Source organism: Phyllobates terribilis, unplaced genomic scaffold (genome assembly GCF_046119375.1).
Source record: "Phyllobates terribilis strain yellow unplaced genomic scaffold, ASM4611937v1 Scaffold_4__5_contigs__length_816908805, whole genome shotgun sequence".
In the NCBI taxonomy this organism is placed as follows: domain Eukaryota; kingdom Metazoa; phylum Chordata; class Amphibia; order Anura; family Dendrobatidae; genus Phyllobates; species Phyllobates terribilis.
Genome location: NW_027362764.1, coordinates 517,551,684 through 517,565,337, shown reverse-complemented (window position 1 = coordinate 517,565,337; position 13,654 = coordinate 517,551,684). Strand labels below are relative to the sequence as shown.

At 52.6% G+C, this 13,654-nt stretch overlaps 1 long non-coding RNA gene across 1 annotated transcript in view; it reads right to left on the bottom strand.

The window, feature by feature from the left end:
* Window positions 1–13,654, bottom strand: part of LOC141265608 (uncharacterized) — a 543,116-nt gene that overhangs the window by 140,790 nt on the left and 388,672 nt on the right. The window lies entirely within an intron of this gene.

Sequence of the window (13,654 nt, the reverse complement as noted above, 5' to 3'; positions counted from 1 at the left end):
GGGCCCACGACAAGAAGAGGCGTTCTGAGCATTGAAAATGGCGTTAATGGATGCCCCAATTCTGGCCTACGCTGACTTTTTGCAGCTTTTCGTGTAGTACACTGATGGAAGCTTGCATGGACTGGGAGCAGTGCTGGCTCAAGTGCAAGGAGGAAAAGAGCGGGTGATCACGTATGCCAGCAGGTCGCTCCGAGATCCTGAGAAGAATCCGGACAACTACAGTTCGTTCAAGCTGGAGATACTGGCACTGGTGTGGGCCATGACCGAGAATTTTGCTGAGTACCTGTTGGGGTCAGAAGTGCAAGTGCGGACACATAACAAAGTGCCGTGACTCCCACCCCCCCCACATCCCCTCTGGATCCCTCTCCACATTTGACCCAGTCACAGAAGATGAAGTCTCCAGGCTCCTCTTTTCTTCTCATCCCACCACATGCACCACTGACCCCATTGACCCCATCCCCTCACATCTACTCCAGTCTCTTTCTTCAGTCGTCACTACTCACCTAACTAAAATCTTCAACCTCTCCCTCTCTTCTGGTATCTTCCCCTCCTCCTTCAAACACTCCATCATCACTCCATTATTAAAAAAGCCCTCTCTTGACCCTTCCTGCACAAACAACTACAGACCAGTCTCCAATCTTCCCTTCATCTCTAAACTCTTGGAGCACCTGGTCTACTCCCGCCTTACCAGCTACCTCTCCACTCACTCTCTTCTAGACCCATCACAGTCCGGCTTCCGCCCTCTACATTCTACAGAAACTGCACTCATCAAAGTAACCAATGACCTTCTGACAGCAAAACGTAATGGTGACCACTCTTTGCTCATTCTTCTTGACCTCTCTGCAGCCTTTGACACCGTTGACCACCACCTCCTACTCTCTATGCTTCACTCAATCGGCATAAAGGACACTGCTCTCTCCTGGTTCTCCTCCTACCTATCTGACCGCTCTTTCAGTGTATCACTTCTTCCCCTCTTCCTCTCACTATTGGGGTTCCTCAGGGTTCAGTCCTTGCCCTCTTCTCTCCTCTCTCTCTACACAGCCCCAATTGGACAGACAATCAGCAAATTTGGTTTGCAGTATCATCTTTATGCTGATGACACACAACTATACACCTCATCCCCTGACCTTACTCCCGCTGTACTACAGAACACCAGTGACTGTCTGGCCGCAGTTTCTAAAATCATGTCCGCTCTCTATCTGAAACTCAACCTCTCAAAAACTGAACTTCTTCTGTTCCCGCCGTCTACTCACCTCTCTAAATCTGATATCTCTCTCTCTGTGTGTGGCACCACAATAAGGCCAAGCAAGCAGGCTCGTTGCCTGGGCGTTGTGTTTGACACCAATCTCTCCTTCACCTTCCACATACAATCTCTTGCCCGCTCTTGTCGCTTGCACCTGAAGAACATCTCTAGAATCTGCCCCTTTCTCACCTTGGAAACAACAAAAACCCTCACTGTTGCCCTGATCCACTCCCGCCTTTGACTACTGTAACTCTCTCTTAATTGGCCTCCCCCTCACTCGACTTTCCCCCCTCCAGTCCATCCTTAATGCTGCAGCCAGGGTCATCTATCTGGCTAATCGTTACTCAGACGCTTCCGCTCTGTGCCAGTCATTGCACTGGCTGCCCATGAACTATAGGATCCGATTTAAATTGCTTGTTCTCACCCACAAAGCTCTCCACAGTGTGGCACCCTCCTACATCTCTTCCCTCATCTCTGTTTATCGGCCTACCCGTTTTCTACGCTCTGCAAGCGACTTTCGACTAACATCCGCACTAATCCGTACCTCCCACTCCCGGCTTCAAGACTTCTCCCGAGCTGCACCTATTCTTTGGAATGCTCTACCCCAAGAAATTAGGATGAACCACAACTTACACAGTTTTAGGCGCTCCCTAAAAACACATCTGTTTAGGGTGGCCTATCACGTTCCCTAATCAAAGTCCTTTTATATTCTCATAGCCCATTCCTTATTTCTCCAAACATAAGTCTCCACCTAACCAAAAAGCACTACAGATACTGGCTGGTGATAAGCTCATGCAGCCTTTATCTATCCCTCATCCCCTCAAGATGGCTGGACCATCCTTGTAAATAAGCCATTGTACTTTGTGTCACCCCCATCTCATTGTAGATTGTAAGCTCTTAGGAGCAGGGTCGTCATTATTTTTGCTGTAATTATTGTATTATCTTTAGCTATGTTACTTATGACTGTTGTATATGAACCTGTGAATTGTTAAGCGCTGCGGAATATGTTGGCGCTATATAAATAAAGATTATTATTATTATTATTATTTATATAACAACCCTTTGGCCCACTTGGAGAACGCCAAGCTGGGCGCGTTAGAGCAGCGGTGGGTCAGAAGGATGTCCAAATATCAGCATAAAATCGTCTATCGGTCCAAGGCCCTGAACACTCATGCAGATGCCCTGTCCTGGGTTACTCAGACGGGGCCGAAGAGGGACAGAGATGAGGAGCTCGAAGGCGACAAGATTCCGAATTTCAGCCTGTTCACCGCTGCCGTGGTCGACGCCCAGTAGACCAGAGAGGAGACGAGGCCCACTCAAATTCTGGGCCACTCAAGAGACGAGTGGATTCATCTGCAACAATCCGACCCAGAGCTGGCAAAGCTGAGAGAATGGGTCGCCCTGGGTCAAAGACCCGACCAGGAAGACAGGGCTGCTTCACTTCCAATTACCCTACAAATCCTAGGCCAGTGGGAGAGGCTCTTCCTGAAGGATGGCTTGCTATGCCGAAGAATCCAGCTACCTCGAGAGTTTGATGTTACTTGGCAAGTATTCGTTCCAGAAGTGCTTGTAACGCAGCCAGCCCAGGAAGCTCATAGAAGAGGTGCTCACTTCGGTGTGGAGAAGACCTTTCGGTGGTTACAATGGCTGGTGTATTGGCCTCAACTGCGGCAAGAAGTCCAAGGGGTCTGCCGAACATTTCGCCAGTGTGAGTTGAATAAGCCCCCAGAACAAAGAGCTCCCATTCAGACCATCTGAACTTTTGCACCCTTGCAAGTCCTGATGATTGACTACCTGATGATCGGAACTTCATGCAATGGTTACGGACACTGCTTGGTAATGACTGATCACTTTACCAAGTTCGCAGTGGTGACGCCTACCCGAGACCAGACAGCAGAAGCCGTGCGCTAAGGCCATATGTCAAGATTTCATCCGGATTTATGGGTGCCCGAAGAGAATACATTCTGACCAGGGGGCCTGCTTCCAAGGACGAGTGATGGATGAACTATACCAGATCCCGAACAACGCCCTACCACCCTCAAGGGAACAGCGCATGCGAGCGCTCCAACCGTACCCTGCTGCAAATGTTGCGAACGCCGGAAGCGGACAAAAAGATGAAGTGGCCCGAATTCGTGTCCGAGCTGGTGTGGGTGTATAATAATCGAGTTCATGCGACTACTGGCTACTCCCCTTACATGTTGCTGTTTGGAAGGAGTGGGCGAGAAATTACTGAACTAGAGCTAGACTCAGAAAACCCCGGCCCGGGCAGTAGCCCGAGTACCTGGATTCGAGAACACAAGAGCCGGCTTCCTACAGTTAGAAGATTGGTTGCGCAGAGGTTTCAGGAAGTAGATCATGCAGATTGGCCCCCGACCTCGGGTGGATCACTGCAGCCAGGAGACCGTGTGCTGGTAAGGGTCAAATGATTTGGGAGTAAACTGGATCATCGTTGGGAGGCGATACCATATCGCGTGGTGAAGAAGATTCACCCAGACAACCCAGTGTACAAGGTTAGGCCTGAAGGGGATCACGCCGTGACACCCCGGGTGTTGCACCACAATATTCTGCGACCTTGCTCCTCTGAAGCAGAGGCCTGTAACGGAGTTGGGCCTTTAAACAAATTGGCTGAAGTGCCACATACAGGAACCTTGGGGGATGAAGAAGGATGGGCCACAATGCAGTTGGGCCTGTCAGAACCGTCGATGCCAACCCTGAATGGGACCCAGAATGAATCGGGAAGTGACTTACAATCCTCAGTGGTTGATTCATCGGATATCCCGGAGTCACCTCCGCAGGAGGAGCCCCACAGATCCTGATGCTGGAATTCCTCCTAACTGGTATGCTCAAGAAGGGTTTATCTGGTCTCAGATCCAACAGAAAATGGAGGAGTGTGCCCAGCTCCTGTCTGAACTTGCACTGCCTGGAAAGAGACATCAATCCCGCAAGAAATCCACTCGCCCGGGGACTGGCGAACAAAAAGGAGAGAGGAATGTAGTAGAGGCAAGAGAGCCTTTAAGAGAATTCTTACAGGATGCTTCAAAGATGGAGAGAGATTGCCATCTGAGAGTGAGTTCGTGGAACCTGATGTCGCCCGCCGACAGAAGAGGTCTGGACCCCCCTATCCACAGATTGAGAGACTGCTTCCAACGGCCAGGAAGAGAGGAGTTGGGAGACGGTTGCATCAGGAAAGTCACGCCAGTGAAAACAGAGGAGCTGCATATGTGAACAGGGCCGTCACTTCTACTGTTCACTCATGGTACCGGGTCCAGTTGGGTTTAGGTACTCAGGTTGGGAGGGGAACGGTTGGGGCGGAAAAAGCTAAACGTAATTTAATTGACTTTGTCCAGAAAAGACTTTCAGCCTAGCGGGAATAACCGGTGACCCCCACGAGGGCCATATACAGAGTTAAAGAACTAACGTGGTGATTCCCATGATTGGGTGCACCACACTACCTTGAGAGACTTCGCATTTTATTAACATCTCAAATTACCATTCATTACCCCTGTTGCCAGTCCTTTGTTTAGAATACCTGTTATATCTATATATAAACTGTTTATATTCATCTCTGACTGTCCTCGCCTTGTGTCTCTGTGTGCTGCATTCCGGCACCTGCATTACACAACCACAATGGTTGTTTTGAGTCTTGCTCTAATTTATCTAAGAATGATATCTCTATGACTGATCCAAGTTGTGCATGGCTTTAAAGGTCATCAGTTTTATTTATCGTTTTTGTAGTATTCCTTTTTCTTTTTATGTTAATTTTTCAGTTGTGATATTAGGATATTTTTTTATGGGTGTTTTTTTTTATTACTATGTTTTTATTGAAACAGTTTTCTAAAGGTTACATGAAAGAGGTTTTGGCATTAAAGGGAACCTGTCACATTCCCAAACCCTATTAACCTGCAGATATGGGGTAATCTGTAGGTTAATAACGTTCCAAAATTTGTAAAGAATGAAAAAAATTGGTTTGTGTCACCATGTTCAGAAACCCATAATGTTTTATTTTTTCCATTGATAAAGATGTGAGAACTTTTTACTTTTCTTTTTGCGTGGCAAACTGATGCTTTTATTGATAGCATTTTGGGGTACATATGACGTTTTGATTGTTTTTTATTTTGCTTTACCAAACAGGTTAAATAAATGTATATTTGTTCATTGCATACTCCACTTTATGATACAAACGTGGCAAATTTTATTTGTACACCGAACATATCACAATGCTCTTGTTAAAGTGCTATCTTGGTGTTGTAGTGACTATATATATTTTTGACATTTCTGATTCTGAATCCTTGAAAATAGCTGTGAATGAGCTCCAAAATGGAGTGTGGACAGGGTCGGACTGGGAATAAAATTCAGCCCTGGCATTTGAGAGCACACAGGCCCACTTGCTATGAAGTGAATGTGAAATATGTTCGTCAGTTTTAGTCTATTGCTCGAGATATATGTAACACAGGTACTTTAGATTCAGTGACACAGACACACAGAGCAGCCAGTACAGGGTTAAATAACAAGGGGGATTTACTGTAACAGGGTCAATCTCCACGCAGGGAGTAACAGGGAATATATGGGGACAACAAGGAAAGTAGCAGGTAATATGCTATAACTGACAATCCACAGTTGGGCTAGATGTAGCAGAGTCGACACTTTTGTAATCGGCAGTTTTTTAACTTAACTGACTCTTGCTCCTCACAAGGCAGTTGCCGGTGATGCCGGTGTTGCTTTTGTGGCACCCTGCTGTTCAGATGTACCACAGTACCCTAAAGGGTGCATGGATGGACTTCTCCACAAGAGGCCCTCATTACATGCAGACACCTCCACCCTTCCACCTCATACCAGCAGAGGGAGCCCTGTTAGGGATACATATATGGAGGGTGGAGCCAGGCAGTTCAGTCGGAGAATTAGTAGTTCAGAGAATGTGCTGCCACTGAGAGCAGTGAAGACGCAGCATGTCTGCTGCTGAATTGAGGGCCCCGAGTGTGGCCAGAGGCAGTAAGGAGAGGAGTTGAGGGGGCAGAGGAGCATCATAGGCTCACCCCAAGACACAAACCAGACACCGGGTCCGCGCCTACAGGGTCCTCTATACCCAGTAGGGACTACCAGCTTACCAGGAGGCTTCCAGACCCTTGGTCATCCTGAAGCTACCACCAATAACTGGACTAGGAACCACGAAGGCCCCGGCATCCAGGTATAGTGGTTGCCAAAGAAAGGTCCTACTACCAAGCGGTCAGGTGAGAGAGCAACACAACACAGAAGCTAGGCCAAGTTTCAGGCTGGCTAGAAGCTTAGAGAGAGGGAGACACGGATCAGGAGGCCTTATACCCGCTCACTGGGGAGAAGTCCTAAAGTGCACCTGTAGTGCCCCGAGGGTTCGGCCGCTACAGGGGTATTGCACCTCAGACCAGAGGTGTGGTATTCCACTCCCAGGTAAGGATGGAGTATGGACCAGGGCTCAGTTAGCTGCATACAGCACACACACCCCATTTCCGAGGGACAGCTCAACGGTGCTCCCACTAGACATAAGTGCAGGCACGACCGACTATGTCTCTGCCTGGAGTGGGGAGGGGGGTAGAAAACCCAGTGCTGTAGGAGCAGATAGGAGTTGGTTCCTGAGCGTAGGAAGGAGCTCATTGGTTGCTGGTCACCTGGGCTCATGGCTAGAGGGAGGTATAAAAGGTGGGCACCATCTTAGTTCTGGGTCAGTTCAGCCAGAGGAGAAGACAGGGAGTAGAGGCTCTGTAGGAGCTCTACTCCAGGAGGGCCTAGTGAGAGGCCGAGGAGGAGGTGAAGGGGAGCTGGGATTTTGGCTCATCTCAGCTCCAAGAGAACGGAACAGAAAGGAACAGAAAGGAACAGAGAAAGAGAAGGAGAGACAGAGAAACAGAAGGGCTCAGGAACAAGAAGGTGGAAGGGACCCTAAGAACCCACGAGAATCCAGGGTGCAGGGTCAGGCAGATTAAGGGTACCGGATCCCAAGTTGGTGGAGGAGAAACAACCCTCAGCCAAAGACCGGTCGTCGTGATCATCTATTGGTGCGACACCTCATCAAATCTGCTAGGAAGGCACCATATAGAACAGCGGAGGACGGGGCCCACGTTTAACCGCACAAGTCCGCGGCAGCCGGACAAAAGTGGGTCACTGGTGAGGCAGGCCAGAGAAAGGATTAAAGGGGGTCCTGTGCCATGCTCTTGACTGCTTGGGAGTTGACCGAGCCCCACACCTGGTGGACGCAGCATGGCTCGGGCGGTCACTGCCGACGGAAGTGACCCGGAACAAACGAACTGTGAGTAAAGACCCTGGACTGTAACTTGTTGTCCGTGTGCTCCTTTGCTCCTCCGGCACTACCGGTACTGGGACCTTCACCACCATCACTCCCACCATCCACTACACTGCCCTGGGGCTGCACTCTTCCCGTGGGGAGTCACACTACCCTAGCTGCGTACCTCATCAGCCCCAGCGGTCTGCATGCAGCGGCGGTTTCTAATAACCGCAATCCACGGGTGGCGTAGTCGGACATTATCTGAAGCACGTAGCAGACTACCAATGGTCTGACCACCCTGAGCCGCGGGACCGGGCCGCCACTACTACTACCCCCATCGTTCCCCTATCGCCCGGATCTGCGTGCCCCACGGCCCAGGGGGCGAGTCAGCTTTGGCGTAGTCGGCAGGATTTCGTGCCCGCTAACCACGGGTACTGCGCACCTGAAAAGAGACTGTTTCGTTGTACTAAAGATGGCGCCCGCCCTAGAAGAACGAGCGCCATAATGTGCGCGCCAAAAGACCACAGGAGGCCGCCTCCCATCGTGGGCCGGGTCCCAGAATGGCGCCAAAGAGGAAGCCCGCCCCCAACAACCATGAGCACTGCTGTGGAAATGTCCGTCAACGTGGGGGGGCTGCCCCTGAGAGTGATTGTCAGCAGATGCCCCCAGGACCACCCCCCATGGGGGCGGATAGGAAAGAAAACTGCGGGGCAGGGGGTGGTCTGGATCTGTCCAGACAGACCGCACCCGGGGATGGACGCCCTCAGCAGCACCAGCCTCCTGGCCCGAAGCCTGCTGCAGGCCGAACCGCTCTGCAGCCTAGCAGAAGTCCTAGCGCAGCTCCCCAGAGACCCGGAGCGTGCACAAGCTGCACTGGAGGACCTGGAGCGGAGGATGGTCCGGGCGCAGTGGAGTGCACTCACCGAGTGGAGAGAGGAACTGGCCCGGCAGGCCGAGACCCACCAGCGACAGGCCTCAGCCGCACCCCGGGGTTTGCCTGCCTCTGAGGACGGCGCAAGAGGAGAGAGGACCGGAGGCGACGCCGCGGAGGGAGCCACGAGGACTGAGGCAAGTGAAGGGGACGTCACCACCCCAAGCCCAACAACCGCAAGCCTGCCCCAGCCTCCCGTCGCAGCACCCGAAGCCCCACTCACCGCACCTGTTGCCGCGCCACCACTGCTCCCAGCTAGGCCTCAAGCGGCGAGCGCCGCGGCCACGCCCCGCCCGGCGCCACGCCCCTTGACCCCGGGCGCCGTAAAGCAGGAAGCATCATCGGCCCGGTCTCAAGGCCTGGATGACCCGGGCGCCATCGCCAAGCCTGCGCCCCTGTCCCGGATGGGACTGCCACCTAGCGCAGCCACAAGACCCCCGGCCTGGTCGCAAGGCCGAGTGCCCCCGGGCGCTGCTCCAAGATTAGGTCCCCCCACTATACCATCGCTGGGCGTGGACCTATTGGCACATCACACCGGTCCGGATGGACTGCCGCTGGAGTGGCCGGCTGAAGTAACCGGCATTCAGCCATGGAAGGCCCAGCCCCCGCGCGAGCCTCTGATACCGGCTCCTGAACCCGTCGAGGTCACCGTACCCCCACTGGAGGACGTCCAACTTGCGTGGGACCCCACCAGCGAGAACTTGATGGGGTTCTCTCAAGAGACCCGGGCAGACGCGGTCCGTCGTCTGGAGGCCTGTCATCAGCAACTGGCGACCTTTGAGCGGGAGCGACGAGAGAGGCGCGTCAGAGAGGAACGACTCCAAGCCCAGAGTGCTGAACAAAAGCGCAAGGCCCGCCAAGACCCCCAAGCAGCCCGTGGTCCCCGAATCACTGGGACCATAGTCAAGTTCCACATGGAGAACGGCTGGGGCTTCATCAGGGGCCCAGAAACCGCAGGCGACGTCTTTGTGACCCGCAGGGACGTGGAGAGTCATCTACCGGATGGACATCGTGGCCGTGACCTGTACCCTGGTGATGTGGTCGCCTTTACCCGCCACGTAGGTGCAAAAGGACCATACGCCCTACATGTCCATCGGCTCACCGAGGAGGAGCTACAATACCGCGGCTATGAGGAGAGCCAAGAGGACCCGGACGGGTCTGAAGAACCATATGAGGAGGAAGAAGGAGCATATGGAGGACACACTAGTAAGTAGCAAAGTACCTGTGTACATAGTTACCCGTCAGGGTATCAGAACTGTTTTTGGGACTGTTCCCGTCTTGAAAGTGTGGTCCCCGTTGGGACAAATATTGAACTGTTACCTGTGTGCCCCTCATCCCCTACCAGGCTGAGGACTGTGAGCAGCCATTCCTTCCCAAAACTGGCCGAGGACTGAGAGCGGTCAAATCCCTTGTATATAGTTGCGCTTCCTAAAGCGCCCCCTACTGGTTTTATACAAAAACCGCAACGTCTACCTCAAGATTTACTGGACTGTTGCACCTTTACCTGGTCGCAAGTTGCACCGCGACCGTGATCCAAGAATCCAAGAATCTACTTTACTTAAAAATGTTTTACATGAGAAAGTTTAATATGCTGCTAGGTGATAATGCAAATGTTTTACAAGGTGTTTTATATGACAAAAGAGTTCCAGAGGCATTAGCAAAGTGTTTTATAATAGTGACAAGAAAAGAAAAGTGTTTCCCATAAAGGGAATTGAACCGTATTACCTGTTTTCTGATGTGAAAAGTTATTGAAAAAGTTTTGCATGTCCTGTAATTATATGTTTTTGCTCTGTTCCAGCCCGAGGACGTGCTGTGCTTTACCAGGGGGGAATGTAGCGCCCCGAGGGTTCGGCCGCTACAGGGGTATTGCACCTCAGACCAGAGGTGTGGTATTCCACTCCCAGGTAAGGATGGAGTATGGACCAGGGCTCAGTTAGCAGCATACAGCACACACACCCCATTTCCGAGGGACAGCTCAATGGTGCTCCCACTAGACATAAGTGCAGGCACGACCGACTATGTCCCTGCCTGGAGTGGGGAGGGGGGTAGAACACCCAGTGCTGTAGGAGCAGATAGGGGTTGGTTCCTGAGCGTAGGAAGGAGCTCATTGGTTGCTGGTCACCTGGGCTCATGGCTAGAGGGAGGTATTAAAGGTGGGCACCATCTTAGTTCTGGGTCAGTTCAGCCAGAGGAGAAGACAGGGAGTAGAGGCTCTGTAGGAGCTCTACTCCAGGAGGGCCTAGTGAGAGGCCGAGGAGGAGGTGAAGGGGAGCTGGGATTTTGGCTCATCTCAGCTCTAAGAGAAGGGAACAGAAAGGAACAGAAAGGAACAGAGAAAGAGAAGGAGAAAGAGAAGGAGAGACAGAGAAACAGAAGGGCTCAGGAACAAGAAGGTGGAAGGGACCCTAAGAACCCACGAGAATCCAGGGTGCAGGGTCAGGCAGATTAAGGGTACCGGATCCCAAGTTGGTGGAGGAGAAACAACCCTCAGCCAAAGACCGGTCGTCGTGATCATCTATTGGTGCGACACCTCATCAAATCTGCTAGGAAGGCACCATATAGGACAGCGGAGGACGGGGCCCACGTTTAACCACACAAGTCCGCGGCAGCCGGACAAAAGTGGGTCACTGGTGAGGCAGGCCAGAGAAAGGATTAAAGGGGGTCCTGTGCCATGCTCTTGACTGCTTGGGAGTTGACCGAGCCCCACACCTGGTGGACGCTGCACGGCTCGGGCGGTCACTGCCGACGGAAGTGACCCGGAACAAACGAACTGTGAGTAAAGACCCTGGACTGTAACTTGTTGTCCGTGTGCTCCTTCGCTCCTCCGGCACTACCGGTACTGGGACCTTCACCACCATCACTCCCACCATCCACTACACTGCCCTGGGGCTGCACTCTTCCCGTGGGGAGTCACACTACCCTAGCTGCGCACCTCATCAGCCCCAGCGGTCTGCATGCAGCGGCGGTTCCTAATAACCGCAATCCACGGGTGGCGTAGTCGGACATTGTCTGAAGCACGTAGCAGACTACCAATGGTCTGACCACCCTGAGCTGCGGGACCGGGCCGCCACTACTACTACCCCCATCGTTCGCCTATCGCCCGGATCCGCGTGCCCCACGGCCCAGGGGGCGAGTCACACCCTTCCTAGCAAGTACCCTGGACCATACCTGCCGTTACACCAGTAAAGGTACTGAAGCGAATCCCCTGTGTGAGTGTCCGTCATTCCCCCTGACCTGGCCATCTCTCACCTGCACCCCTTTCATCTACACTGCCCCGGGGGAGTAGAAACATCCCAGCTGCCATCCCATCACCCCCGGAGGTCTGTAGCAGCGCTGGTAACCGTTACCAGAAGCCACACGTGGCGTCACGAAACAAACTTTACACTAAAAATCACTTTTTCAGGAGAGACCCCAGAGTACGGGCCCGGGAGCCGACTGCCATGACATCCTAAGCAAGGTAAAAGGCCCGGGTACCGAGTCCCCTATATTCCCCTGGGTGACACATCTCTCTTCCTGGTGTCACAAACAGGATTTCGTGCCCATTGCCACCGGGTACTGTGTGCCGTATTGAACTGTATTTGAACTGTGGTGAACATTGCCGCCATTACCGTGTCGCCGCGCAGGAAGTAGAGGGTCGTAACCGCGGGAACCAGAGAGACGTGACTGTTGGAAGCGCGCGAAGCTCAAGCCCCGCCTTGCGCTCTGACGCAGCACCAGAAAGCGTCAGGTCCTGGAAGGGACCGTCGTCTGCGGAGATGCGGCCTACCCGAAAAAGAAACAGGAGGTAGGCTACGGTTTACTAGGGGGGCATAACCATGGCCGACAACCAGAAAAATGACGAAGCACCGGTTAACGCTCCTGATGCTCAACTTGCGCCCGGTGCTGCTCAGGCTGGAGTGGCCGCCCCACAAGCAGGGGTCGTGACTCCGTTAATACCCATGGCCCTGCCGTATAGCCCTGGAGCAAAATGGCTTCCCTAGTATGACGGCAAACCAGACACCCTGTCTGGATTCAAAAGGAAAATATGCGGTGTACTGGATATGTACTCAATGACTGGTAAGCAGAGAGCCGCTGTTGTGATGGGACAATTGACTGGTGCCGCAGAGCGGGAACTTGAAACCTGGTCAGCCGCAGACCCGGAATCAGTATCCATTATCTTTAAGAGACTGCAAACTGTCTTTGAAAACCGCACTGAGACAGATCTCCGTTTGAGGTTCTACCACTGTGCCCAGAAACCTGAGGACAGTATCCGGGACTATGCCTGGCGCTTACAGGAAGCCCTGCGGGCCCTGAAACAGGTTAGCCCAGCCAGCATACATGGTGAGGACAAAATGCTGACAGAAAAGTTCATCCGGGGGTTGAGGTCCCAGGAGGAGAGCAGAACCGTACGGTGGTGGTCCTTAGATCATCCAAATGCCACCTTTGACGCCCTGAAGGACATGGCTATTAAGGGTCTGTAGCCCCTGGAACCATCAGATACTGCTATCCAGCGTTACCAGAGTGGGGCCACCCCAGTGCCCGCAGCACGCACTACTCCTTCATTAATGGCTGAAACAAAAATGCAAACAGTGCCCCCTAGCGAGCTGGACAGTCTGTGCTCTGAAGTGCGTCAGCTAAGTCGGAGGGAAGGATCCTACTCGCTGACAGTCCTGAGGATGTCCCCTGGATGAGGCAGGCCACACCGCACGGAACTGTCCTTTAAACGGGCAAACCCTGGGGCCAAGGGCCGACACCCAGGAGTAGATCAACCAGGCCCATCCAGCTGGTACGACCGGTTTGTAGGAGGAAGGCCTTTCCTGTCCATCGTGCTGGACAGCATAGCAACACCGGCATTACTGGACACCGACTCACAGGTAACCATCATACCTGATATCCTCTGCAAAAGGTACTAGTCCATAGATGAACTCCACCCGCCAGCCCCGAACCTCTCTGTGTATGCATCCATTGGCCTTCCCCTTAACCTAGTAGAGGTTCAGGACGTGACAGTGAATGTGGGGAGAGCGGAACTAAAGGACCAAGGGCTGGTTGTAGTGGAGCCTAACCCTAGTGATACAGACTTGTATATGATACTTGGTACAAATGTAGTTGGTAACTGTTTGGGATAAGTGTTGTTTTTACTCCAATAGATTGCTGACACCGCCAAACCAGGGCAGAGGAAGGTGCTACAGAAAGAAATTCGAGCCCTCCTGTACCAGCAACAGGTAAAACTAACAGGTGGTGAGAT